At 51.7% G+C, this 13,895-nt stretch overlaps 1 protein-coding gene across 2 annotated transcripts in view; it reads right to left on the bottom strand.

The window, feature by feature from the left end:
• CUEDC1 (CUE domain containing 1) overlaps window positions 1–1,730 on the bottom strand; it is a 94,254-nt gene extending 92,524 nt beyond the window's left edge. For both annotated transcript variants that reach the window (XM_025363199.1, XM_025363197.1), the window contains exon 1: window positions 1,673–1,730. The gene's annotated coding sequence lies outside the window, so the exon portion shown is untranslated. The remainder of the gene's footprint in view (window positions 1–1,672) is intronic.
• Window positions 1,731–13,895: the final 12,165 nt, after the last annotated feature.

The raw sequence follows: 13,895 nt of genomic DNA, 5'->3' as shown, positions 1-13,895 counted from the left end.
TAACTCTAGGGCAGGGGTCTCAATGGAGGTCCTAGTTCCAAGGGCGTATATTAACTGTCTCGTATTGAATACAAGTGTTTCCCTACACACGTGCATTTTGGAGGGAGAGGAGTTAGAGCTTTCACCAGATTCTCAAAGGGGCCCATGACTCCAACCTCTGGCCCTAGTTGGCCTGACCCAGGAGCTGGGGATACATCTCTAGTCATATCAACATCCCTGGGCCATCCTTGCTGTCCAGGGTCTCTCTTCTATTCAAGGATGTGCCCAGGTCGGTAGCAGTATCCTGTTTCCTTTGTCCTGACCCTTCCAGATGCAGAAAGTGGACAGGGAGGTTTCACATCCAGCCCTCCTGCACAAGCTCCAGCTTCCTGGAGGCCCGAGCCAGGTTTCTCCCAGCAGCACGTCTCCATCCCAGAGATGGCACCCTCCATTCAAATTGAGGTACCAGTGGGACTGACCCCCAACAACTGAGAGGACCCAGCTTCACACTTGATCCAGCAGGGGCCCAACCGCATGGTGACATGACTTCCTCCATGAGAGAATTCCTGGGCCCCTCACCTCCTTTAGGCACAGCTGGCTATAAAGAAAAGGGGTGAGAGGCCCAGAACATCTCCCTGAGTCCTTTCTCCTGGGCCAGGTGGCTCAGGTGCTCCGGGATCACCCAGGGAAGGTTCATTCCTCTGGCTACAAGACGCTGCCTGCTGATCAGGTGGGGAGCACGGTGGATGGTCTTCTTGCATCTATCGCCTCTAGGACATCCTGTTTCTAAACTCCCAGGGAGTCCCCTCACCTTCTGCCCCACCAAAAAAAGGAAAATCTAAACCCTGTCTCCCCTTAAAACACATTCCTTCTCAGGAATTTCATTTCAGTGCACGTTTCTCGGAGCTAAAACTTTTTTTAAGGGAAAAAGAAATGGGCAGGGCAGTGCTGGGTGTAAGGCGACCATGCGACCGACAAAAGGAAGAGGGCGGAATGAATAAACGCCGACACCAGCCCCTTGGAGCTCAGAGCCCGGGGCACAGGAGCCGGCGGGGCGGGGGAGCAGGGGCGGGGACAGCGCATTCCCAACTTTCTCTGGCCGAGCTGACGGGAGATACAGCTCCCAGGGGACCGGGAGGGACCAAAAAAGGCTGAGCCGACCTGTGACATCGGCGGGGGCAGGAAGCGAAGCTCCCCTCCCCTTGAAAGGCGCTCAGCTCCCATCAGGCGCCCCCGCCTGCCGTCGCCGCCCAGCCTGCGCCCCCAGGCCCGGGCACTGCGGGGAGGGGCGCCCACACAAAAGAGGGAGCCGCGGGAGAGGGGACTCGGGCGGCGCCGGCTCCGGGAGGCCTCGTCTCCCTTCCCTGCGCCGCCGGCCCGCGCCCCCCAGTCTAATCGCGCGCCCCGCTCCCGGCCCCCCAGATGCCCGCACGCCCCCCGCGCCCGGGGCCCGGGATGAGGTGGGGGCTCGGGAAGGAAGGGCGGGCGGGGACCTGCCGCACGCGGAGCTCCCGGGGAGCCGCGCCGACAGTCCCGGGAATCAAACTCGCGACGGCCCGGCCCTCCCGGCGGCGCCTGGGCAACGGGTCCGGAGAAGGTGGGGCCGCCGGGCCGGGGCCGGGATTGCGCGCGGGGCGCCGGCGAGGACCGCGCCCAGGGCCGGGCGGGAGCTGCGGGAGCGCGGGGGTCTTACCGGGCAGCGCCACGCGCGTCCGCTCCGCGCGGGCCGCAGGGGCCGGGCCGCGGGCCGGGCGGGGGAGGGGCTGCAATCCGCAGCGGCGGCGGCGGGGCCGGGCTAGGCGGCGGCGGCGCGGCTGGGGCGCGGGGAGGCGGAGAAAGCGAGGCGAGGCCGGCTTCCTAGCGGCGGGCGGCGAGAAATGCAGCTGTCCCTGCGCGGCTGCCGGCAAGGCCACAAGTGGGGCCGCGCGGGGAGGAGCGGGGCTGCGGGCAGGGTGGGGGCCAGGCTGCGGCGCCCCCGGGCCCTTTCCGGATGGCCGACCCCTTTCCAGCGAGGAGGGAAGCGGACCTGGGGGTCCGGAAACCTACACGGTTGCGGGGGGTGGAGAGGGGAGCACCTGGTGAAGACTGGAAAAATGCCCTCCGTGTCCCTCCCTCCCGGGCCGCAGTGACCCCCCAGCTTGCGGGCAGGAGGGCGTGAGCGGGGCGCCTCGACCTCCCGCGCAGAGCGGGATGCGGGGCATCCTGCCCCTCCCAGCTGCGGAGAGGGTGGGCGGAGGAGACCTGAGACCTCCGAGATTCCGCGGGAAGCTAAGAGTAGGGCTGCCCGACAGGTTCCAGGTCAGTGCCAGGAACCCAGGGTGAGGACGCACAGCTGGGGCTTGGGACACAGGTGTGGAGGAGGGGCAGCTCCCTGGAATTAGGGCCCTGGAAAGGAAACCAAATCAAATGCTGAGGCCACAGGAGATGGTGGGAAGGGGAAACAAATCAAAGCTATCACTCGTCTACACCTGTCATCTCCCATTTTCTTCTCCCCCAACCTCCCCTGCATCCCTGATCACTTCAAGGGCTGCTGAGCCCTGGGAAGATTTTCCATGGAAGAACTTGTTTAATAAATGGGAAATTGACCTTTGCTATTCTTTTCCCACGTGCTTTCGTTTCAGACTCCAATTTGGGAGTGGGTAGCCTGGATCAGGTGGTGACCACCAAGCACCCTGCTACCTAGGGGATCTGAGGAGGGTGAAGGCCAGATGAAATCTAAGCTATGTCCCCAAACAACTTGCAAAGGGTCTGCACCCTCCTCCTGGAAAAGTCTGCCTTACAGACCCATTTGCCCATCTGGGCCCAGACCCCAGGAATAGCCCCCTCTCTCCCTTCTGAGCGCTTGCAATTTGCTAGCCTTGCTGAGACAGATCGACACGCTCAGCCTCAGAGACAGCTGATGGTAAAAACCACAAACCAAAGTGCCCCAGACACCAATGTGTTTCCATCATTTGCATGTCAAGGGTAAGTTTCTTCAGCAAGTTGGGAAACTGGGAGGGGGAGAAACCTCAGAACCACACCCTCCTCGGGAGGCCCAACATTAGGTTAGCATGTTGAACGGAACTCCAGGACTGGGTTTCCAAACCCCTCTGAGGATCTCCTCTCTCCTGCTCCTCTCTCCCCACACTTCTCAATTTCCGGGGGAGGCAGGGTGCTTGAAATCCCAGAAGATGGTCTTCAGGCCCCAGGTTAAAGATTCCTAATACGGAGGGACTGACCCATACGTCTACACTGTCTCCTGGCTCCTTTCCGAGGTTGTAACTGAGAGCTCAGGATTTGTCCTCCTGGCCAAGATAGTCTAGATTATGTTATCAAGTGTGTTACCTTATACTTACTCATAGTGCAGTTCATTTGTCACTTTTCTGCTTACTTGCAAGATCCCTCTGCAGTTCATCCCTGTCACCTTGGCACTTCAGGAGCAGGAAAATGCATCTGCAAACTTGGAGATTTCCATTTACACTTACCTGTGGATTGCTCATACATTTTTTTATTATTTTATTTTATTTTATTTTATTATTTTTTTTGAGATGGAGTTTCGCTCTGTCGTGCAGGCTGGAGTGCAGTGGCGCAATCTCGGCTCACTGCAACCTCCACCTCCCAGGTTCAAGCGATTCTCCTGCCTCAGCCTCCTGAGTAGCTGGGGTTACAGGTGGGTGCCACCATGCCCGGCTAATAAAATTTTTAAATACATTGTTATTATAGGCATTAATAAAACCAGTTGCTCTAATGGGCACTCTTCCTTGAAGCACACTTTTCTTGGGCTTTGCTAACATACTCCTCCTTTTGGGTCTATCCTTCTGGAAGCTTTTTCTCAGACCCTTTCCCTGCCTCTCACAACCTCCCCACCCCCAGACACCTCCACCCATTCCCACCACTGCCTCTGAGCCCCCAGGGCTCCAGCCCCTCACACCAGCCGCCTACAGAGGGCCACCTGTGGGTCCCCCTCCCAGACACCTAAAACTCAAGGAGGCTAAAGGCAACTGAGACCTCTTCCCTCCCGAAGCCACCTCCTCCTACTCTCCTGAATCCGCCTCTGGCTCAGAGGCTGGAAGCCTCAGTCTTCTGTGCATCTTCCCTGGCACTCTACTGGTTATCAGATCCTGTTCATTTCTCCTTCTCTCCCCGCCTCACTCCTCCACTTCTGCCTGGTTCAGGCCCTATTGTCTCTGCTCTTCCAAAGATGAGATGTCCCTTTTGCTTTCCAGCCCAACCTTCTGTGTGCTTCAGGAGACTCTGTTAGTTCTTCTTTCTCCTCCCGTCTGCCTCAAAACCACAAACATTTCAGGATACCCCCTTCTAAGGGAACCTGGCCCCAACCCTACCCTGCCCTCAAGTCATTGTCCTGTTTCTCTCTTCTGCATTCATCAGTAGGCCGCTCCTAAGAAGCAACCAGACCCACTCTCCGCTTCTTCAAGCCCCATTCAATCCTCAGCTTCCTGCAATCTGGCTTTCTTCCCCTTCATCCTAGGGGAAGACACCATTTCAAGGGAGGCACCCTTAGGCTCCTCTTTGCTTCAACCCATGGGCCTCCTCCCTGTCCTACTCCTTCACTCCATTGGAGCCCTGAATATTGTTAATGCCTCCCACCCTCATGGCTTCCTAGTCTCTGCATCTTTCTACCCACTCCCTCGTTTCTTCAGCTCTGCCTGCCCCAGGGGCTTCTCCAAGGCTGAGTCCTCTAATTTTCTAACCAACCCCTCTTTCCAGATGTTCTCACAGAGGGAATAGAGTGGGGCAGGTGCCAACCCCTCATGGCTCCACTTGCAGACTGCTAACATTTTTTTTTGTTGTTGAGACGGAGTCTCGCTCTGTTGCCCAGCTTGGAGTGCAGTGGCGCGATCTTGGCTCATGGCAACCTCTGCCTCCCAGGTTCAAGCGATTCTTCCAACTCAGCCTCCTGAGAAGCTGAAACTACAGGTGCACGCCCCCATGCCCAGCTAATTCTTTTATTTTTAGTAGAAACGGGGTTTCACCATGTTGGCCAGGCTGGTCTCAAACTCCCGACCTCCACCCACCTTGGCCTACCAAAGTGCTGGAATTACAGGCATGAGCCACCGCACCCAGCCGGTTTTTTTTTTAATTTAATTTAATTTAATTTTATTTTATTTTATTTACTTTTTTTTTTTTTTTGAGACATAGTTTTGCTCTTGTTGCCCAGGCTGGAATGCAATGGCACGATCTCAGCTCACCACAACTTCCACCTCCCAGGTTCAAGCGATTCTCCTGCCTCAGCCTCCCGAGTAGCTGGTATTAAAGGCATGGGCCACCACACTCAGCTAATTTTGTATTTTTCGTAGAGATGGGGTTTCTCCATGTTGGTCAGGCTGGTGTCAAACTCCCGACCTCAGTTGATCAGCCTGCGTTGGCATCCCAAAGTGCTGGGATTACAGGCGTGAGCCACCGTGGCCAGCCAAATGTTATTAATATTACCCCCTCTGCTCCTAGTGGAGTGTGCTGATGACCTATCTGAGCACCCCACTCCCTCTCTCAAGCCCTGACTGGCATGTGTTACTGCCATTGGACAAGCTGTCCCACAGCCACTGCACCTTCAGCGTGGATAGCCTGGAGCCCATCATCTCCACATCCTTTGCCAGAATTCTCTGTCCTGGATAAGGAGCGCCTCCCATTCACTCAAGCTGCAGATGTTACATGCTGCCTTCCTCCCCTCCCACATTCAACCCCCTCAGTAAACTCAGGGCTTTCTGCTTCTGAGTTTCTCTGGAATCTGCCCCTTCTCCTCTGCCCTGGCTCAGGTCCTGCTGCCAGGGCCCTGCCTTTCAATCCATCCTCTTCAGTGCCAGCAGTTACTTTTCTTTTTTTTTTTTTTTCTTTTTTTTTTTTTGAGACGGAGTCTCGCTCAGTCGCCCAGGCTGGAGTGCAGGGGCACAATCTCGGCTCACTGCAAAGCTGTGCCTGCCGGGTTCCTGCCATTCTCCGGCCTCAGCCTCCCGAGTAGCTGGGACTACAGGCGCCGCCACCACGCCCGGCTAACTTTTTGTATTTTTTTTAGTAGAGACGGGGTTTCACCATGTTAGCCAGGATGGTCTCGATCTCCTGACCTCGTGATCCACCCGCCTCAGCCTCCCAAAGTGCTGGGATTACAGGCGTGAGCCACCGCGCCCGACCAGCAGTTACTTTTCTGAAGTACAAACTGGTGATGTCTCTGCCCTGCTGAACAGGGTGGATGACTTCCCACTGCTTCGAGAACAAAATTTAAACTCCTAAGAGAGGCCCTTCCCAGGGTGCCCTTAACTTCCATTCCAGCTCCTCCCATTTCTGTCCTCATGCCACCCACCCACTCCCAGGCTAGAACCAGCCAAGAACAGGGCAGGCACCGTGGCTCACATCTGTAGTCCCAGCACTTTGGGAGGCTGAGGCGTGTGTATCACTTGAGGCCAGCCGGCCAACATGGTAAAACCCTATCTCTACTAAGACCAGCCCGGCCAACATGGTAAAACCCTATCTCTACTAAAAATACAAAAATTAGCCAGGGGTGGTGGCAGGCGCCTGTGGTCCCAGCTACTTGGGAGGTTGAGGTAGGAGAATTGCTTGAACCTGGGAGGTGAAGGTTGCAGTGAGCCGAGATCATGCTTGACTCCAGCCTGGGTGACAGAGCAAGACTCAGACAAAGAAACAAACAAACAGAACCAGCCAAGAACACTCGCTGTTTCCACAGACTGAATATGAAGGTGATAGAAGCCTTTTGCTAAGTCTGTGGCTGTATGAAGCTCAGATTACTGGAGCATATGGCATTATCTACTGTGAGAATGAGGTTGATGGAGAGCCATTGGGCTTAGGCTTGGAAATGGTGAGCTCTGATCGGACTGTGGGGAAAACAGGACATTTCCCTTCTGAAGTTCCCCCAGCCCAGGGCAAATGCCAGGGCATGAATGGTTGATAAGAAGAGCAGCTTTGCAACCAACCACATTGCCCCTGTCACCCTGAGACCCACCCCTCCTCCTAGGACCACCAAAGACAGCTTAAGAAGGCCAGAGGTAGAAAAGCAAGTAGGGTAAACATCCAAGTAATTTGGATAATCCTCTCCTTTTCTCCTTCTGACCAATTTAACCAAGGAACTCAGAGGAAACTTCCCACCTCGAACTCCTGGGCTCAAGAGATTCTCATGTCTCAGTTTCCTGAGTAGCTGGGGCTACAAGTCTGTACCACCACACCCGGCTATTTAAAGAAAAAAACTTTTTTGTAAAGGTGAGGTTTTGCCATCTCGCCCAGGCTGGTCTCGAGCTCCTGGGCTCAAGCCATCCTTTCGCCTCGGCCTCCCGAAGTGCTGGGATTACAGGTGTGAGCCACCGCGCCCGGCCCAGCCCAGGAAACTTTTAAGGAACTGGTAACATCACTTGGGGATTTGAAAGAACACACAGGTGAACCACGGAAGCAGTCGTAAAAAATAAATAAATAAATAAGCAAATCCTTTGTGAGATAATAGCTAGATGGATGCCTGTGGGCTTGCCAATTTGATGACTATCTGAAAGGATTTCTGGGGACTTTCACCCCTTCCCCAGGGTGCCAGCACCAACATCATGCCTGCGGTAGTTCCTGTGAGCCCTTCTTCCCTTGCGTAAGGAATTGTTCCCTTGAAGTCCCTGTGTCCATCCCGCCAGCCTATAGGGAGACAGAGTATGTGCCATTACAGTTGGTCTCTTCATGAACTCCTGGGAGGTAAGGGGTGTTTTCCATCTATCTCAGTGTCTGCACCCCACGAGATTGAGTAAATATTTGCCAAAGGCCTGAATTCTAACAGGCGAGTGAGACATGCCCTGTTTGCCTTTGTAAAAACCACTGTCTTCCCCTTGGTTGGTAACAGTTTGTGAGGTTCCAGGGATCTTGCGCCTTTGTACAGAGGCTGCCAGCTCGTCCTCTACAAGGCAGTGGGGTGGAGATTAGACCTAGATAAATGGAATCCCATGTAATAATTAAAATTGTTCTTAAAGAATAGTTAGTGAGGCCAGGTGCGTTGGCTCACACCTGTAATCCCAGCACTTTGGAAGGCCGAGGCAGATAGATCACGACGTCAGGAGTTCAAGACCAGTTTGGCCAACATGGTGAAACCCTGTCTCTACTAAAAATACAAAAATTAGCTGGACATGGTGACGTGTGCCTATAATCCCAGCTACTCGAGAGGCTGAGGCAGGAGAATTGCTTGAATCTGGGAGGCAGAGGTTTCAGTGAGCCGAGATTGCACCACTGCACTCCAGCCTGGGTGATAGAGTGAGACTCCGTCTCAAAAAAAAAAAAAAAAAAAGAAAGGAACAGTTAGTGAATGTAAAAAATGATACAGTGTTGGGGAAAAGAATGTTACAAAACAAAATGCAGTGATCCTATTTATTTTTAGTTGGTAAAAATAAAAGTATAAACATAAAAGACTTGAAGAAAATATGCCAAAATATTAACATCATTAGATGAATGTTTAAAGATAACTTTTATTTTGTTATTAGTATTTTTCTGGATTTTCTGAATTTCCTACATTGTACATACATTGCTTTATAATCGATTATGTATATATGTCTATATTTAGCCTTCAAAATCATTATAATTGGAAGGAGGAAAGTTAAACATAAATGACTTTCCTCCATAATTATTCTTAACTTAAGCTCTTTTTTTTTTTTTTTTTTTTTTTTTTTTAGACAGAGTCTCACCCTGTCACCCAGGCTGGAGTGCAGTGGCACGATCTTGGCTCACTGCAACCTCTGCCTCCTGTTGCCCAGGCTGGCCTCAAATTCCTGGGCTCAAGTGATCCCCCCGCCTCAGTCTCCCAAATGGCTGGGGCTACAGGTGCGCACCAGCATCACCTTGGCTTGCTCCTCATCACTCTAATAATCAATGAATGTTGCCTGTTTTTCTTACTGTCATTCTTCCAATTCCAAGAAAGGATACCTGAGATCAGTTTGGTCTAGATGCTCAGATCTGGTTCTTCCCAGAAATGAAGCTCCCTAGAGGAGGTTGCGGGGTGGAGCAGGATGAATATTCCTGTGTGGGACTTGGGAGCAGGTGCTGCAGGTGGAGGAGCCACATGGCCCTGGTGTCCTGGGGAAGAATCCTCCCTTCTTGGAGGGAGGGAACCTCTGCTGGGCCAGCAAATGGTCAGGGAAGGAGGAGAGAGAAAGCTGGCACTAAATCATTGACCCCTGAACAGAGTTCTGGGCACTAGCTGAAATGTCAACAATGTTTTACTCTTTGGAGGAAGAGCCTCACTTGGGTTGCACAGCAAAGTGGTGGGTGGAGGACCCTATAGAGAGCTGACTTCAGAGTAACTTGTTTCTTAAAAAGAGAAAAGAGAAACCTCCTCTTAGAGGCAGAACTGAGCCTCTGGGGCAAGAAGACCTTGAAGCTATGGCAGGACTGAGTTCCTAGGAGCCAGACCCTCAGCCTCAGGCCTCACACTCCAGTCTATAGAGCCTGCTCCCTTTAGGGTAGGGAAGGTAGAGCCCAGGACTCAGTTCAGCTCCATTCTACAGTCAGGAAAGTGTCACATTATTGTGGCAGGTTGAGAAGCACAGCAGGAGATGGTAGCATAGAGGGGCACATCTACCACTGAGGGACAAGAAGGCTGAACTGAGATTTAAGGGAGCAGGAAGATGTAGTCACTCATTTCTTTATGAATTCATGGATTACTATTTTCCTTCAATTGTGTATAATTTGTTATTATCCTTATCTATTTTGGCTTAGAGTGTTTCGGACTTGGCCATATGCCAACTTCTGGCATTCTGCTGCTGAATCCTCCTCTTCTTTGAGCACTTCCTTACTTTCTTGTGCAAAGAGACATTTCAACCATCGTGGTAAAGATTTAATTAGATCATCAATGAATGCTAAATCTAAGACAAAATTTTGTTGAGGAGTAGGATATATAGATGGTCTTCAAACGTCTCCCCACAGACTGTTTATTAGTTGCAAGGGCAGGGGACAGTAATTATGTGGTAGAGAAAATGGGTAACACCTTGACCAGATGATCAAAGTTAACATCATGTATGAAGGACAGAGGGACATTGTGTGTCTCCAGATGTAATATCCTGAGGACACGTGGCCTATGCAGTATTCCCGCTGAAAATGTAGAACTTCATCTCTCTCTCTTTTTTTTGAGACAGTCTCGTCTGTCACCAGGCTGGAGTGCAGTGACGCGATCTCAGCTCACTGCAACCTCTGCCTCCTGGGTTCAAGTGATTCCCCTGCCTCAGCTTCCTGAGTAGCTGGGACTACAGGCACGTGCCACCACACCCAACTAATTTTTGTAGTTTTAGTAGAGATGAGGTTTCACCATGTTGGCCAGGATAGTCTCAATCTCTTGACCTCATGATCGGCCCACCTTGGCCTCCCAAAGTGCTGCGATTATAGGCGTGAGCCACCATGCCTGGCCAAAACTTCATCTTGATCATGAGGAAAAGTCAGACAAACACAAAATGGAGAATGTTCCATTAAAAACAAAATAAGGCAGGGTCTGTATTGTTTTTAATGCCAGCTATGTACATGTTCCAGATTTATGGAGGCTAGAGAGACATGACAACTCAAGAGTGAGCAGTCTAGAAGGATTTGAGCTTTTCTCCCTCACCCTACTGGGTAGGTGGGTGGCGCTCCTTTTCTTCTTAGGAAGGAAAGAGGAGGTCAGGCCTGTGCCAGGCTTGCAGCTAGAGAAGAATGAACTGTGATTGTCAGGATGGTGAGATTATAAGGGGAAGCTGTACAGATGCCTTCTCTGGATGTAGTGAATGTGGGGAATGAAGGAGATGGAATAACCTGACCCTAGACTAGATCTTTTACTGGAATGGAGAAAATGCTGTACAAGACATAATTAGGGCCAGGCTCAGTGGCTCACACCTGTAATCCCAACACTTTGGGAGCCCGAGGCGAGCGGATCACGAGGTCAAGAGATCAAGACCATCCTGGCTCACATGGTGAAACCCCGTCTCTACTAAAAATACAAAACTTAGCTGGGCGTGGTGGTGCATGCCTGTAATCCCAGCTACTCGGGAGGCTGAGGCAAGAGAATAGCTTGAACCCAGGGGGCGGAGGTTGCAGTGAGCTGAGATCTCACCACTGCATTCCAGCCTGGGTGACAGAGCGACACTCCATCTCAAAAAAAAAAAAAAAAAAAAAGAAAGTAAAAGGACATAATTAGATCAACTAACAGAATTGGAATAAGGATGGTAGATTAAATAAAAATATTATATAAAGTAAGTGTATAAAGTTAACTGTGCTGTGGTGTAACAGCATATCTCTATTTTTAGGAAATACACACAGAAATATTTAGGGGTAAGAGCTAATTGATGCCGGGCGCGGTGGCTCAAGCCTGTAATCCCAGCACTTTGGGAGGCCGAGACGGGCGGATCACGAGGTCGGGAGATCGAGACCATCCTGGCTAACATGGTGAAACCCCATCTCTACTAAAAAATTACAAAAAAACTAGCCGGGCGAGGTGGCGGGCGCCTGTGGTCCCAGCTACTCGGGAGGCTGAGGCAGGAGAATGGCGTAAGCCCGGGAGGCGGAGCTTGCAGTGAGCCGAGATCGCGCCACTGCACTCCAGCCTGGGCGACAGAGCGAGACTCCGCCTCAAAAAAAAAAAAAAAAAAAAAAAAAAAAAAAAAAAAAAAAAAAAAAAAGAGCTAATTGATGTATGAAACCCTGGAATGGTTCAGAAAAAAAAAATGGATAAAGCCCCGTAAGGTGATTAAGCAAGGGATAAAATGTTAGTAATAGGTGAATTTGGGTAAAGGGTATATAGGTATTTCTTGTACTATTTTCACTTTTGCAACTTTTTGTAAGTTTTGTTTCTAAATATATATTGAATATTCCAGGCTCACTTTGTGTTTTCCCTGTCCAAGTCCTGCAATCGGCTTTTTCTCCAAGAGTCCTAGTGAGCAGGAACTTTAGCCACATTTTAAAAGTAGGTGAATGAGAAAAAAGCTTTCCTAGTATGTGGAACAGCATGACTAAAGACAAAGAAATATGAAATACAAGTATAAATGGTAGAAAGGACTGCCGGTGAAAGTGGGTGAAAGACTAACCCAGCAAAAGGTCTCACCGGATAAAACCGTGGCCTCGCCAGGCGTTGTGGCTCACCCCTGTAATCCCAGCACTTTGGGAGGCCGAGGCAGGCAGATCACGAGGTCAAGAGTTCGAGACCATCCCTGACAACATGGCGAAACCACGTCCTACTAAAAATACAAAAATTAGCCGGGCGTGGTGGTGGGCGCCTGTAGTCCCAGCTCCTCGGGAGGCTGAGGCAGGAGAATCGCTTGAACCCGGGAGAGCGGAGGTTGCAGTCAGCCGAGATCGCGCCACTGCACTCCAGCCTGGGCTACAGAGCAAGACTCCGTCTAAACAACAAAACAAAACAAACCGTGGCCTCACCTGGGTATGCAAAATGCAGCCCCCACAGTTCCCATAAGCCTGGTCCCATTCAGTCGTACAGCTGTGATTTGGATATGGGATACAATAAACGGACAGATTCAGCCATCCCTGAGGGCCCAACACTGCATTTGGGGGCACGTCATCTGCGGAAACCATATAGCTGAATTGTATCTATTTACATCGAATGAGTACAGCTACCTGTGCAAAGTGCAGAAAGTGAAGCAACATTCGATGTCCAAGCTCCAGCAGAAGAGAAGCAATGCTTTCTGTGAATGAGATACAGGCCGCCGCCTGCCCAATCAGAACACGGGAGATATCAGCCAATCCCGGCCCGCCAATGCTCTAGTATCGGGCAGGGCCCACACGCCCAAGAGTTGTTTGTCTGTCTCGGGTCCCCTCCAGCCCTACCGTTGGAGGAAAGAGGCAGAGAGGAGGCCAGGAGGTCGGCAGGGTAGATCAGGCCAAATGGTGAGGGGCACCAAGTGCCAGGCCAATGTGGAGCCAGTTTGGGCTCCACAGCAAGGTGATCGATCCAGCCGTGGCAACACTCACATTTGCCTTGTACCCTGCGGGGCTGGTTCCTCTCTCGGATAAGTGAGTCCCCGACGCCTTAGGGAGCGGAGTTGGAGCTGCGAGGGCTGACTCTGGACTGAGCGGGCTAGAAGGATTTGGGCTTCTCTCCTTCATCCCACCTGGCTAGGTGGTGGTGTTCCTTTTCTTCTTAGGAAGGAAAGAGGAGGTCTGGCCTGTGCTGAGCTTGCAGCTAGAGAAGGACGAACGAACTCTTTGATTGTCAGGACGGTGAGATTGCCAGGGGAAGCTGTACACGTGCCTTCTCTGGATATAGTGAATGTGGAGAATGAAGGAGGTGGAATAACCTCTCTGAAGCAGGATGCACCATCCCCAGATAGGCACATATAGGGTCTCCCAGCCTGGTGACTCTTCCCTGGTCTAATCTGAACACCTCTGGCCTGCCACACCTCTCTAGCCTCCAGTTACCTGCTTTTCAGAAGATGTGCCATCCGTCTCATTTTCTCATTCCTCGGATGAAGCTCGTTCCCCATGCTGGATGCCAACCCCCAAAATCTGAGGTGAGAAAGCAATGCAGGAAGGCAATTCAGCTCCTTTGCAGGTCTGTCAGAGGATGCAATTGGTGCCTTTGAGCAAAATGATGCTGCCATGACCCAAACTGGAAATAGGAGGACCAGCTAGAGATGGGCTACATTGAATTCGAGGCTCCATCCTCTGTACCAGGCCCTGGGCTAAGAACTTTACATGCTTCAGATTAAAACTTTACTAGGAGCAGGCGCAGTGACTCATGTTTGTAATCTCAGCACTTTGGGAGGCCGAGGTGGGTGGATCATCTGAGGTCAGGAGTTCAAGACCAGGCTGACCAACATGGTGAAACCCTGTCTCTACCAAAAATACAAAAATTAGCCAGATGTGGTGATATGTGCCTGTAATCCCAGCTACTCTGGAGGCTGAGGCAGGAGAATCACTTGAATCCAGGAGGCGGAGGTTGCAGTGAGCCAAGATTGCACCATCACACTCCAGCC

The sequence above is a fragment of the Theropithecus gelada genome, chromosome 16 (assembly GCF_003255815.1).
Source record: "Theropithecus gelada isolate Dixy chromosome 16, Tgel_1.0, whole genome shotgun sequence".
NCBI classification, from domain to species: domain Eukaryota; kingdom Metazoa; phylum Chordata; class Mammalia; order Primates; family Cercopithecidae; genus Theropithecus; species Theropithecus gelada.
The sequence above is the reverse complement of the archived record's forward strand: the minus strand, read 5'-3'. Positions and strand labels throughout refer to the sequence as shown.